The following is a 13,533-nucleotide window of genomic DNA, read 5'->3' on the forward strand; positions in this document are numbered from 1 at the left end:
GACTACTATCAAGAAATTGTGAGATCATCAATGCATATGGAATCCGAGTTTTAAAATGTCGATCCTGTCTTTAGTTGAACTTTAACTATCTAAGGACTCGCGAATTTGAATATTCCAACTCGACTATCATGCCACTAGATTTTTTGTTCCTTTCGTGCAGTCCGTTTTTTATCTCTTGGTGGGTGACCTTGGCGAATCTGCAGCTCCTAGTGCTCCATTTGTTTGGCTTCTAGAGCCCAGTCCCTGACGGCAGTGACGTTAAGGTCAGGCAGCCTGAATTCGCGGGATTGCCGGGGTCGTTGAGTGACGGAGCAACGGGAACTGAAATTAGGGTAAGAGTCGTGTGTTTTAGGAACTTTTTACAAAAATGTAAACTTCTTATCTACCGAGTTTCTATTATATTAAATACATGGGGACGAGATTATGTATTATCTGTTTTCTCTTTATTCACTCAGCAGCAGTTACGAAGTTCACTTCTCCGATGAACTACATTTCCCAAGAACAGGAAAATAACATTAAAAATAAAAACAGTCCACCTATCAGTCATAGTCCGTGGTTCATAACCAATTCTGCAGACGCCTCTTCTTCAGTGAAGCTTCTCTTTCGTGCTGATTTCCACGTATTCGCAATGGGACAGGACAAGCATTTCCAGAAAGGGGGTAGAAGTTATCTTCATTGCCAATATGAGAAAAACAATTGGCAAACTGTGCAATTTAAACATATTGAACAAACTTGATATTATAGCCAGCATGTTTTTATAGATTTGACAGGCTTAGGCTACTCACAGAGATCTTTAAAAAAACAGCTTGAGTGCACTGACAACTAAAAAAAACAGCTTTTATAAATTTGTACTCAAAGCACATAAGACATGCTTTCACAAAATTATTGTAAAACAGCACCCTTTTTGTCAATTCCCTGATTCCTTCTATGCGGGACAATTAGCCTGTGGGTTATTTATAATTGCAATTCCAGAAAAATGCTTCTGCCCAATTAATGACTGAAGGTGCAACTTAGTTTACCCATTTGGATGTTGCAAAATATGAATGGGTGAGGCTGCCCTTACATACAGGTCTCAGATTATTAGGCTTAATGGCAGTGCCTAATGTGAGGCGGTGGTTGCAGGTGGAGCCCACTTGCACTCATTTTTGGGGTCCTGCACTCATTTTTCCTTATCAGTCTTTGTTGCAGAACAAAACAGAGAAAAAACACAAAATAGGGAAAGGAGGAGAAGATTGAAAATTATGACAAAGGAAGAAAGCAAACAAATGGAGAAGAACCTGCAGGAGTGAGATAAAGGGACAGGGAGTGCCTGGTGGTGGAGGAAGTGGCACACAGTAGACTCACGTCTAGGCAGTCTTGGTATTCGGCTATCCTGATATTTGAAATTGCAGAGCACAGGCTCCAGAGCAAATCTTTAACCCACAACCTTTATTTTACAAATTAAGGACTGCTTTGTGGGTTGCCACATGTTAAGCTGTGGAAGGTAACAGGTAAGTCACAGGTGTAATTCCCCAAATACCATTCCTTCTTCTGCAGTTAATTGTGTGCTATTGAGTTGGTACTATTACAGCATGCACATGCACTGCCACACACATGTGCTACACTAAAAAAATCAATCCTATGGTTATTATTAGCTTGCCACATTGAGCAGTTCCCATATATGTAAGCATATTGAGCCACATCCCGATAGGAATGCACCAGGCTGTTATTGACAAACTGGCAAAAAAAGTTGACTTGTAGGGAGTGTAATGGTCAATGGTGCCAGTCTCGATGGTGGAGCTCTAGCTAACTACAGACACAAAGTTATTTTTTTAAGAAGATTTGTCCAAGTCCCTGTAGAGATGGACAGAATCAAGAGCAAGGAAGAAGTCAAGTAATTGGCATGCCGGTACTCCATTTGAAACCATTGTAGTGTTTAAATCATCCAGTGTGGAGGTCAGTTTTGCTTTCATGCCACAGACATACCAGATTCTGTTTTGGTAATCTAAGAGGTTACTTTATTCGATGAATGTAGCTATTTGTCTTGTCCCTGATCTTTCAATCTTTTTGCATAGAAACAGTTTGTTATTGTCCGGAAGTTAGAAGGAGCTATTGTTTGAAGGCATGTTTGTTTTAGGGAGTTCTTTTGAGAAGAGACCTTTACCAAATGAGTTGTTAATAGTTCTGGCTGGCTTTGCTGTAGAGCTGTTAATGGGGATATTCTTGCATATATGAGCAGGGCATGGGTCTACGAGTGATCGTGCTGGCCTATGACGTTTTACAGCCTTTAATGAAGTCCTGTATGGTCAGGAGAATAAAGGTGAGTAACTGGTATTGTTTTCAAAATCTGGGGGTCTAAAGTCATTTGGATAGTTGAAGTAATGCAGTATTGTCAGGCGTACAGCAAGGGAAAGTCCAGAGACCTTTGACTTTGTTGCCAAGGCACAGGACGTCCTAAGGTACTGTCCCTTCAAATACTGTGGTTAGAGGACCCTTTTACCTGTGAACTCATCCAGTGGGTCTTTCATTGTGATCTTGAGACCCATTGTTGGCTCTACCTGTTCAGATCTCCTGTCTCATGTTTCTGTGTCTTGACCACGGTCTGCTCTTCAAGCAACAGGTCATCTCCCTCTACAGGACATGGGGTAGGTTCCTCTGAAGCAAGGCAGGCATCAAGGATCTTGGCTACACTCAACTTTCCCTGCTACCTACTCCTAATTCTAATACATATTCTGACGGGACAACTGTACACTACCTAGCTGCAAGTAGTCATTGTCATTCACTTACTATGGTTTCAATGAGAGTCAAAGGCACAATATGTGCATATAGGAACTGTGTAAGATTATTGGCAGTAAATGCATGAAAGGAAAGAAATGGAAACTGTTTTTTAATAAATCTGAGAGGCTGAAAAAAACAGAGCAATGCTTCTGGATAATGAGTTATGTCATGGCAACCCATGACATAATTCTATGAGGTAGCCTAAAAACGTTAAGGTGTTGTATAGTGCTGTAATACTATCACAGCACTATACTACTAGCTACACTGTTGGAAACAAATTAATCCACTTTTTAAAAATTAATATGACAGCATCTAATTGATCTTATGAAATTCTTGACTCCTTTGACAAACATGTTTTTTTGTCCAGTAAGACTTTGCATGTTGGGATTTTCATACATTACATACATTTTTTTTAAAAAAAACATACGTTCCTGAATTAACCATTATGGTGAATGGAAAGCCAGGAATGACTGAAGATATCACACAACATAATAGCCAACTATGTAAAAAGTTTAAAAACAAGTTTCACTTTGTGATGTTGAGCATAATTTTCCATTTTGTGTGTAAATGTCAGAACTCACGTGATAATTGTCAAACATTGAGACTCCTTTAAAACACTGAATCTTTCTAAAAATAGACTCCCTATCACAGTGACAGCTCCTAGGAGCTGTAGGACTAATGCTATAGCATCGCCTGCAACCCTTTGGTCATATTGTGTAGTAGAAGCAACTGAACATCTCTGAACTAAGAAGATTAACAGAAAACCTTAGTGCTGGCGCCCGTGTGCCCATGCAGAGCTGACGATTTGGTGTGCTTTCACGGACCCTAGCCTCTCAGCTGAAATATTGTTGGTACTTGAGCCAAAGTGTCCTACAGAAGCTGGTGCCGGTCCGCACAGCCTCAGACAGCTCTCCACTGTGGTACCTGCCTCCACAGAGCACTGCCATCATGCAGGTCAGTGTGTCCAAACACTGATCTACGTAGTGGCTTCAGCAGCAGCAAACATACCAGGCTCCTATGCAGGCCCAGGGGAAGGAATAAAAAAATACCTGTGGAGCCAGTGCTACGTATCTCACCCACAACGCAACATTGGCTTAAAGTCCCAACTCTATTTCCTCACCAGCTCACAGCTTCTGTCATATTGCTTCATCATTATCCTGTTGCGCCTGCTTCCCCTTCTGCAGCCTTTGCCTGCTCTTTCCTCCTGTACCTAACAAACACTTCATCCCAACAGCCTAAGAGCGATCCTCAATCCCTCACCATCCCCCAAAGCCTCGGCCCTGATCTCCTTCCTTTCGCCAACCCCCATCCTCAGCCCACTCTCCTGTCTTACACTGGCCCCATAGTTACAGATGAAACTGACGAGGTATCTAGTTCTACAAAAAGAAAAGGTATTCTGCAGGTGTCTTTGTAGAAATGTGCATATTCATTACAGTTGGGTGATTTTTAGGTCTCCCTTATGACAGCGCCTGCACTTTCGCTTGCAAGACATATTGTACACAACAAAGGGCTTTGCCAATGCTTTTCATGTGTGCAGCATAAGAGATGTGTTTATGTAAGTGCTGGGTGATTGTGAACAGTGTGAGTGAATGCAGCTTGAGTGGTGCAAGTGTAGGGTGAAAGGTGTGCCAATGTGAGTGCAGAGCAAGCTACATGGGTTAAAGGTGAGAGAAGGGCCCATGTGAGTGCTGGGTGAGAGGAGTGCATGCAGAGTGAGAGGAATGAGTGCAGAGTGGGTGGTGTGAACAGTGTAAATGCAGGGTGATTGGTGCGCATGTGTGCATGCTGAGTGACTAGTATGCCTGTGTGAGTGCAAGGTGAGGGGCTAGAGTGAAGGGCGAGCTGTGGGAGTGAATGTTGAGTGCATGGTGAGAAAGTTAGTGCAGGGTGAGTGTTGTTACCCTGTGAGTTCTGGCAGATTATTGTGCTTGTGTGCAAGCTGCGTGAGCTCCATGGGTGATGGACGAATGGAGTGCCTGTGTGAGTGCAGGCTGAGCAGTGTGCCTGTGTGAGTGCAGTGTGAGAGAAGGGTGTGAAGGTGAGTGATGTGAGTTTAGGGTGAGTGTTATGCCTGTTTGAGTGGTGTTAATACAGGGTGAATGATGTGTCCATGTGAGGGAAGGGTAAGCTGTGTGAGTGACCGAAGTAAGTGCAGGATGAGTGATGTACGCGTGTGAAATTCGGGTGAGATGAGTGAGTGCAGCGTGAGTGCAGGGTGAACGATGTGTCCTTTTGAGTTTTAGTGTGGGTGAAAGTGTAGAGTGGAAAGAATGAGTGCATGGTAACTGATATGCTTATTTGAGACTGAGTGCAGGGTGAGTGGTGAGACTGCAGGGTGAACAGTAAGAGTGACATGAGTGGAGTGTCATCATTGCAGGGTGAGTGGTGTGCAGAGTAAACAACGTGTGCAGGGTGAACTGCATGAGTACATGGTGAGCGGTGTCAGCACAGTGTGATCGCTGTGAGTGCAGGGTCAGTGATGAGACTGCAGGGTGAGAGTGACAGGTGAGTGAAGTGTCATGTGAGTGCAGGTTGAGCGGTGTGCTCCTGTGGGTGCGGCGTAAGAGGAGGGTGAATGGCTGTTCTGCTTTACTTCAGACAAAGAGGGAACAAAGTAAAAGGAATGCAAAGAATGGAGCACTCTTAGTCTGAGTAATGAATTTATTTAGGCACTTCCCAAGTGTCATAAACGAAAAGAATAATATGAGCTTTTATTTCAAATGCAGCAACACACGTGCAACTCTTAAAATAATCACAGCAGTAGAATAATAATGATCAAGGAAACAAAGAAAATGCAATACATCAACAATGAATATAAAATATATATAGTGACTACGTATTCAGCAATGCACAACGCAAAGCTAGAAATAAGAATTAAAAATGCATCACCATGGGGCTTGACACCGACATCATCCCTTGTCTGCCAGCTTCAGGTTGTGGAACCCTAGACAACCGAGAGAGAAAAGAGAACAACCCTGATAGGATTACTATCTGGGCAATGCGTCCATTCCCAGAGGTGAGTTCCTTCTTCTCCCAGTTGTCAAGCTTCCCCACCTTATATACTTTAAACAAACTTAAGAGGGAGGTTCTATAAGCCCCCCCCCCCCCCTTTGAGTAAGTTGTGAAATTCAAGTGCTGGCTGTACCAGGTCAGTGTTGAAAAAACACATAGAGACTGCTCAGATCTCACAGTGTATTTCTAAGACCGAGCTGTACCATGCTCTACTATAAACATTCTCAGCCTGGTACATCCTTATCTATATTCCTCCTTCATGTTATGTTCCCTTCCCTGGTGAGAAAGAGTGAAAACATGTTAACAAGTTGTGCGTGGAAAAATACATGCACCTCCAATGTGACTGCGTTTGAAGCTAACCTAAGCACAAAATGGAGTTGGTGGTCAAGATGGAGCCGGTGGTTAAATACAGATAGCATTACAACGGTGTGCGTGCTTGGTGAGCGGTGTAAGTACATTCTAATTGCTGTGAGTAAAGAGTGAGTGGTGAGACTGCAGGGTGAGCGGTGTGCTCGTGTGAGCGTAGGGTAAAAGGCGGGTAAACTGAGTGAGTGCATGGTAAGCAGTGTAAGTGCAGTGTGATCCCTGTAAGTGCAAGGTGAGCATTTAGAATGATGGGTGACTGGTCTGAATGCAAGGTGCATTCCCAGACACTCTAACTCAGCATATTATCCAGGGTAGCGAGTTGGGTCTCAGATATAATTTAAACTATTTCTATTATGCCATCAATCAGGGATGGAGGGTGGAGGAAATAAATTATTTGGCTACCCCCTGAGTAAATAAGCTCCACAATGAGAAATAATAATTTCACCTTCGTTCATTATGCACCTGGCCCATCCAGAGAAGGGTTGGGAAAACAAACTTGCCATGAAGGTTTCCTCATTGCTCTTTAAAGACTGGCTTTCCATCACCACCATGTCTTCTTATCCTTAATTCAGCAAGCTACACAGTTTACACTTCCCTGCAAGATACAGGTAAGAAGTTAACAACATAGTGAGCTTGTCCTTTTGATACTGAAACTTTCTCCCTCTGGAGTGGTCATCCTTTCTTTAATAGCTGTAGCCATAATATCAGGCGCTCATTTGCAAAAAAACAAGCATAGCAACATTGGAGCGTGCAGACAAAGCCTAACTGGATAGAAATTCCTCATCCTACCAGGGCAGATGTGTACAATGTTTCAAATGTGCTACTGCAAGATAACTCCTGGTCAGGACCAACTTGAAACCAAGAAAAATCAATTTAAAAACAAAATGTTTTGTCACCAATTTCATCGCAAAGGTTGGAAAGCACTGTTCTGGTGGCCTAGCAAGTCGGACCCCTCTCAACATCCTCCAGCCCAGGGATGCTGTTTCACTGGTACTTCATTCACAGCAATCACCTACATAGATCACCGCTGTAAAGGTGTACTGGCCTAAACACTAAGCCAACGTATGTCAGTTCCTGAAAGAGAGTTCATAACCATCTGCTCTATGCTGGGCAGAACCTCTTTTGTGTGTGTGTCTTCTACTGAAGTCTAATAGATAAGCTCTGAAGCTAAGTCTGAAAAGCCCAGCAACCCCCAGCATGCCCTGCAATCCCCCAATTGAGCAGCTTCAGAGAACCCTTCAACCACCAAAGGTCGAGTGTCTTCTAGGCTAATGGCCTCCCTCCACAAGCAGCCTAGCTCTTCTACTGAGGTCGTCCGCTGTAGGAAGACCTACAAAATGGCGATAGCGGTAAGAAAAAATACTCTCAGACCAAAAGCCTGGGAAGAGCTCCAGGAAGCATTCCTTAGGAATGATCAGAAGGCCTTCTGGACCATCATAAATCAACCATGTATGTACAATACTTGGGCTTTACTCACGTCCCAGAAACATTGAAGAACTTTTACCTTTTTGTGTGCCTTGGTCTATCTGTGCTTATTGTCATTGTGTACCCTGGTACACAACTCTTTGTGCCCAACAGGGTAGTGGGGCACCTGACCGAGTGGCACCTTCTTTCTCCTATCGGACTCACTGTGTTGCCTTAATAAGAACTGTAACGGAACGGAAGTGCGGCTTTCTTACCACGCACTACCCTTGTATTTTTTGTCTCTGGCTTGTTCTTGCCTCCATTGTGGTACAGCTGCACTCCGCCAACTTTAACACATTTTATACCAACAGTTGTGGTTTACTTTTAATACGTACTCTACATTAAATTCTTAGGCATGGCATCTTTTGACGATAACCGAGACATTTTGGCTGCTGAATTGTTCTCAAGGAAATCAACTACCACACGCAATACCAATGATGCACCACCCAAAGAGGGGCTTAAACATAAGTTCATTAAACTTGAGAGACTTAGGAAACAGGAACTAGCTCGCTGGTGGGACATTACAACTCTTAAACGCTACTTAGAAATAAAACAAGTACCGAGGGGACTACGTGTCATAATATTTCCCTCATTTGAAGACTTAGACCCTGACCTACTGGGAGAATGGGAACATCTCATATCCTCTACCTCTTTCGGCATGATTAACATACTCATTAAACATGCCGACAGAAAACGAAACAAATTACTTTTGGACATCGCCTCACTAGAGGAGGAGATCAATAATCTCAACCTTACTGAGGCAACCAGTAAGAATCATGCCATCTTGAAAGACATCCTGAATGGATACCAACTATATATAAAAGATAAAAAGATGAGGAAGCTCATTAGGGACGAGAATGACTATAGTAGTGGAAGAATTTACACATTTGCACATAAGTTCGATCAGGTTAACAGAGAAACCACCAACAAAGTGGCTAGAATCAATACTCCGGGTGAGTCTATCTCCAACAGTCTTTCTGATGTCTCCAATATCTCTAGTGACAGCACGGGCCTTTCTCTGGACAGGTCCTCTGACAACACCACCCGTCCTGTTGCCTCTCACCAACCAAATGCTTTTTTAGAGGAACTAGGCCGATACAGAAAAGGGATACGGCAGAATTTCAACAGATCAGGTCCAAACAGAAACACACCCGTAGGGGAGGGCTCAGACGGAACAATAAACACAAAAGAGGGAGTGACAACTCGCTCCACCTCAAAAACTCAGAAGTCTTGAACAACACATTAGATCAGACTACGTCAACCGCATTAGATAACTCTGTACAGGTTATTAACCTTTCTAGCGCTTGTCTGTCTATACATGAAATAAATGTTCTGAAAAAAGGACTGGGCTTCTGTCCTACTTCGACGCCTAATTACACTAACATACACATTGATCTTTTTAAATTCATACGTAATCTCAAACTTAAAAAATTCTTTCACAACAAAATAGCACCCAACAAGGATCTACCTAACCCAACACCACCGTGCAACAGATCCATTAAGGATCTGCAAGATGTACAGACAATACTCTCACTAGATAACCCTTCACTGTCCTCCAACTGTCTGGACGAACTATTAATCCAACTCGATGTTCCTCCCAATTTTGATCTGAATAGTGGACTCAGACCCAAATCCACCTTTATGCCGACATTACCACCTGACAACTGCATTGACGTCTTTTACAAGGCAGTCAGTACCGACCTCTTCCAGCTCGAGGACAAACTCGGGACATGTACATACAGACGTAACAACAATTTGACACAGAAAGAAATTTTAGCCCTACAAAGTCTTTCCAAACGCACAGACTTAGTCATCAAGGAAGCTGACAAAGGGGGCAACGTAGTGGTGATGGATAGATCTGACTATATCTCTGAAATAAACAGACAACTTGAAGATACACGGGCTTACACGACAATCCATACTAACCCTCTTCCTCACATCACCACATTAATTGAGAGCAAACTGACCCATTGGAAAAACAACTGTCTCATATCAGATCAGGAGTTCAAATACCTTTATGTGACAGCACCACGAGCACCTTGTATTTACATTCTACCAAAAGTACACAAACAAGGCAGCTTCCCACAAGGCAGACCCATTATCTCAGGAATCGGTTCTCCCACAGAACACATCTCTGAGTATATTGACTCCTTTCTACAACCTATGGTCCGGAATCTTCCCTCTTACATTCAGGATACCAGGGATCTCTTATGCCAACTTGAGGACATAGAATGGAATGATGACTGTATGTTTGTCAGTTTGGATGTTAGTTCCCTGTACACCTCAATCCCCCTGGAAAAGGGTCTGGAGAAGCTCTCAGAGACTCTCATCTTACGCGATGCTACCCTGTACGAACACACAATGATGCTCCTTGATCTGACGCGCTTGGTTCTTGAAAACAATGTGTTTCTACATAATGGCAAATGGTACCGACAATGCCAGGGGGTAGCGATGGGTGCCAAATTCTCTCCATCATATGCCAATCTATACATGAGGCAATTCGAAAAATTTCACCTTTGGTCTAAGTGCCCGGCACACATTACTCAACACATCCTGTTTTGGGGCAGGTACATTGACGATATCCTGACAATCTGGACAGGCAATATCCCTGATCTTGACACACTCATAGTCCACCTTAACACCAATGACTACAATCTTACCTTTACACACAAGGCGGACCGTACTCAAATTGAGTTCCTTGACCTTCTCCTATACACCAGCAACAACAGAATTTCCTCCAGGCTATACAGAAAACCAACAGCCTGCAACTCTATCTTACATGCGCATAGTGCTCACCCATTGACACAAATCAAAGCGATTCCCTATGGGGAAATGATCAGAATTCGTCGAAACTGCACTGACACTGACATCTTCAAACACGAAGTGAAGAATCTGACATGCCGCTTTCAAGCACGTGGATACACTGACAAGCTTATATCAACTGCTTCCAAACGCGTATCCTCTATTGACCAACACTCGCTTCTCATCAGGGGTCACAAAAAAACGCCTAAAACGTCTAACAGGCGTCCTGTTTCCTTCATCACTCAATTCAGCCCTGCTAGTAAAACTGTGCTCCACATCCTCAAACGACACTGGCATTTACTACTTCTTGACTCAGGGCTTAGAAACTACATCGATAACGCCCCTACCATGACTCACAGCAGGGGACGCACCCTTAGGAACATCCTATGCCCTAGCTTTCTCATGCCCCACACACAAACATGCCCTTCAACATGGATTCCCACCAAACCCAATGGATTCTTCAAATGTAGTGGCTGTATTTCATGCCAAATGGCTCTCAACAAAACCACTTCCTTCTCTTACAACACCAGGATGGTATATACTGTTAGGAGCTTCATCAACTGCAACACCAGTTTCACTGTGTACTGTATCATCTGTGCATGTAGCCGCATCTATATTGGCAGTACCATACGCCCACTTAAAGAACGCATTCAGGAACACATTAGGGCTATCAGGAACAACAACAGTACATACCCGTTGGCTGTTCATTTCAACACCATACATGGGGAAAGAGACCTACTTAACATCAAATTCCACGGGATTACTCAGGTTACAGGATCACCCAGATTGGGTGATAGAACCAGGGACCTCCGCAAGTGCGAGGCCAAATGGATTATCAAACTACGTGCAGTTGAACTTGGACTTAACACCGACCATGAATTACATTACTTCCTCACATGAAATGTTTTCACAACCAATGATACAAATATCTGCATTCCTCGACATACATCATTGTCTATTTCTCTCATCTGATTTGTAGTATTCTGTCTAACTTGCTTTAGAATGCCTTAGGATATAATTTTGGCATCAGCTCCACCTTTTAGCTGATTGTATTTTCCTTATGTATCGTACGCTCTTATTAGCTCATAGTTACCTTGCTAACTTTTTGATATCCTATTATTACTGTTATCAGGTATCTGGTTGCTTTCCCTAACATGTATACAGTACCATGTGTTTTTTAACTTTTCTACTGCCTTTCGCCTCTACATTGTCTATATTTTTCTGTTGTGCTGCCTAGTTACTACCCTGTATAAATGTGACGCCCGAATCATAGTTTGTGTCCTCTAAGGATGACTAGCACAAACGGGCCATTATTCTTAGCTCTATCACAAGCTTTTTCCAGTACGTCGCATAACCCCTTATGGATGTCTTTACACACCACTTGTATCCCATTCTTCACATTCCCACTCCTACCCAATACACTACCTTTCCTCACATTGTTGCCACTTTTTAAAGTCCTAATATTCACCTACTTGCTCCTTAACGCTTGTCACCTTTCCCTCCTCCCAAGCGTCTCTCATACCTTTTTACTGTCTCTGACCTTAATAACTTTCTCTCTCCAAAATGGCTGCCATGTACAATACTTGGGCTTTACTCACGTCCCAGAAACATTGAAGAACTTTTACCTTTTTGTGTGCCTTGGTCTATCTGTGCTCATTCCTTAAAGATAATGACAAACCTTTGATTCAATCTGCCATCTCTGGCCATGAGTGGGCTACCTTCTTTGGGGTGGTCTACTGCGCTAGCAACGAATTTGACAGTGACTGCGACTCCCCTGCTGCCTCAAAGGAGTGTTCTTCCCCAAGTATTGTCCCTTACTTGAAGAGGTGATAGCAGGTACTAAAGCCAGCCCCAGTGGACTAGCCCCTGGCCTGGCTGGGGTCCCTTAGACCTATTTAAGAGTAACCTAGACCTGTATGCCCCTTTGGTAGCTAACATCCTCAGAGCAGCCAGCTCCTCCACTGAGATCCCTTCATGGTCCAACTCGCTTATCATCACGATCTTCAAGGAAGAGAATCGAGAGGACCCCAGTTGTTACTGGCCAATTTCCCTCCTGGACTCTAATGTGAAGGTACTGGTTTGTGTCTTAGTCCCCCGTCTGGATGCCTGGGCAGAGGAGAATGGCACCCTCTCGAATAGCCAGTATGGGTTCAGGAGAGGGATGGGGACGGAAGAATAATTCATCAACATCTGCCTTTTCTTGGGGAAATATACAATTGCAAAACACGTAGGCTTTATGAATATCTCCAGTGCCTTTGATCATGTGTCCCACTCAATACAGGAGGCCTGGGCATTGAGAGGCCATTTACCAATACCACCTGTGAAATCTACTGCAACTCAAGTGCTGCAGTAAGGTTCGATATGGGGGACGAGTGCTCCGAGACATTTGGGCTGCTTAGGGGTGTTAGGCAAGGGTGTGTCCTTGTGCCTTTTCTATTCTCCCTCTAAGTCAATCACTTAGAGAGGAAGTTAATATTATGGGATGGATACATGCCCCAGATTGGAAAGCGCCCAATATCCGCTCTTTTGTACGCTGAAGATTATGTCATCATGGGCCTCACACCTGTAGCGCTGCAGCGTCTCTTGGATACCTGTGCATCCTTTATGGAGGGGCTTGATATGAGGATTAACAGCAACAAATCTTTTGTTATGTTCTGTGGCTACAAGAAGGGTACGAAACCAGTTTTCAAGCTCCATGCTACCCCCATTAAACATGTGGCTAATTTTAATTACAAAGGGGTAACTTTTAATTGTAGGGGATCCTGGCAACCACAGCTAGAAAATAGAAAAAATATGTATTATTGCTGTCTTTTCTTTTGCCACTAAACTAGGCAGAAGGTTGCTTGCCCATATGTTGTCCATTTACTGTGCAAAATATGTTGGATTGGCAACCAACGAAATGGGGGTATAGAGCACACAGGTGATATCGCCCCGAGAGGTTACACAAAACAAATTTACAAGTTGCTTACTGGCCCTCCCACCCTACTATCCACAACCTCTTTTATCAGCCACAAGGAGTTAAGGCTTTTACACCTTGAAGATATCATAAGGACTCAACCAATGTTGCGAAGGCTTTGGGTGAACATGGCCCTTTCTTTAAATATCATGATAATTAAGGTTTACCTGTCCCTC

General features: G+C 43.4%; 1 protein-coding gene across 1 annotated transcript in view; it reads left to right on the plus strand.

Moving 5' to 3' along the window:
• The first annotated feature begins 218 nt into the window (after positions 1–218).
• Positions 219–13,533, plus strand: part of LOC138288154 (death-associated protein kinase 1-like) — a 238,999-nt gene continuing 225,684 nt past the window's right edge. Inside the window, exon 1 of the mRNA XM_069229452.1 lies at positions 219–332. The gene's annotated coding sequence lies outside the window, so the exon portion shown is untranslated. The remainder of the gene's footprint in view (positions 333–13,533) is intronic.

This window comes from Pleurodeles waltl, chromosome 4_1 (assembly GCF_031143425.1).
Source record: "Pleurodeles waltl isolate 20211129_DDA chromosome 4_1, aPleWal1.hap1.20221129, whole genome shotgun sequence".
Taxonomy (NCBI): domain Eukaryota; kingdom Metazoa; phylum Chordata; class Amphibia; order Caudata; family Salamandridae; genus Pleurodeles; species Pleurodeles waltl.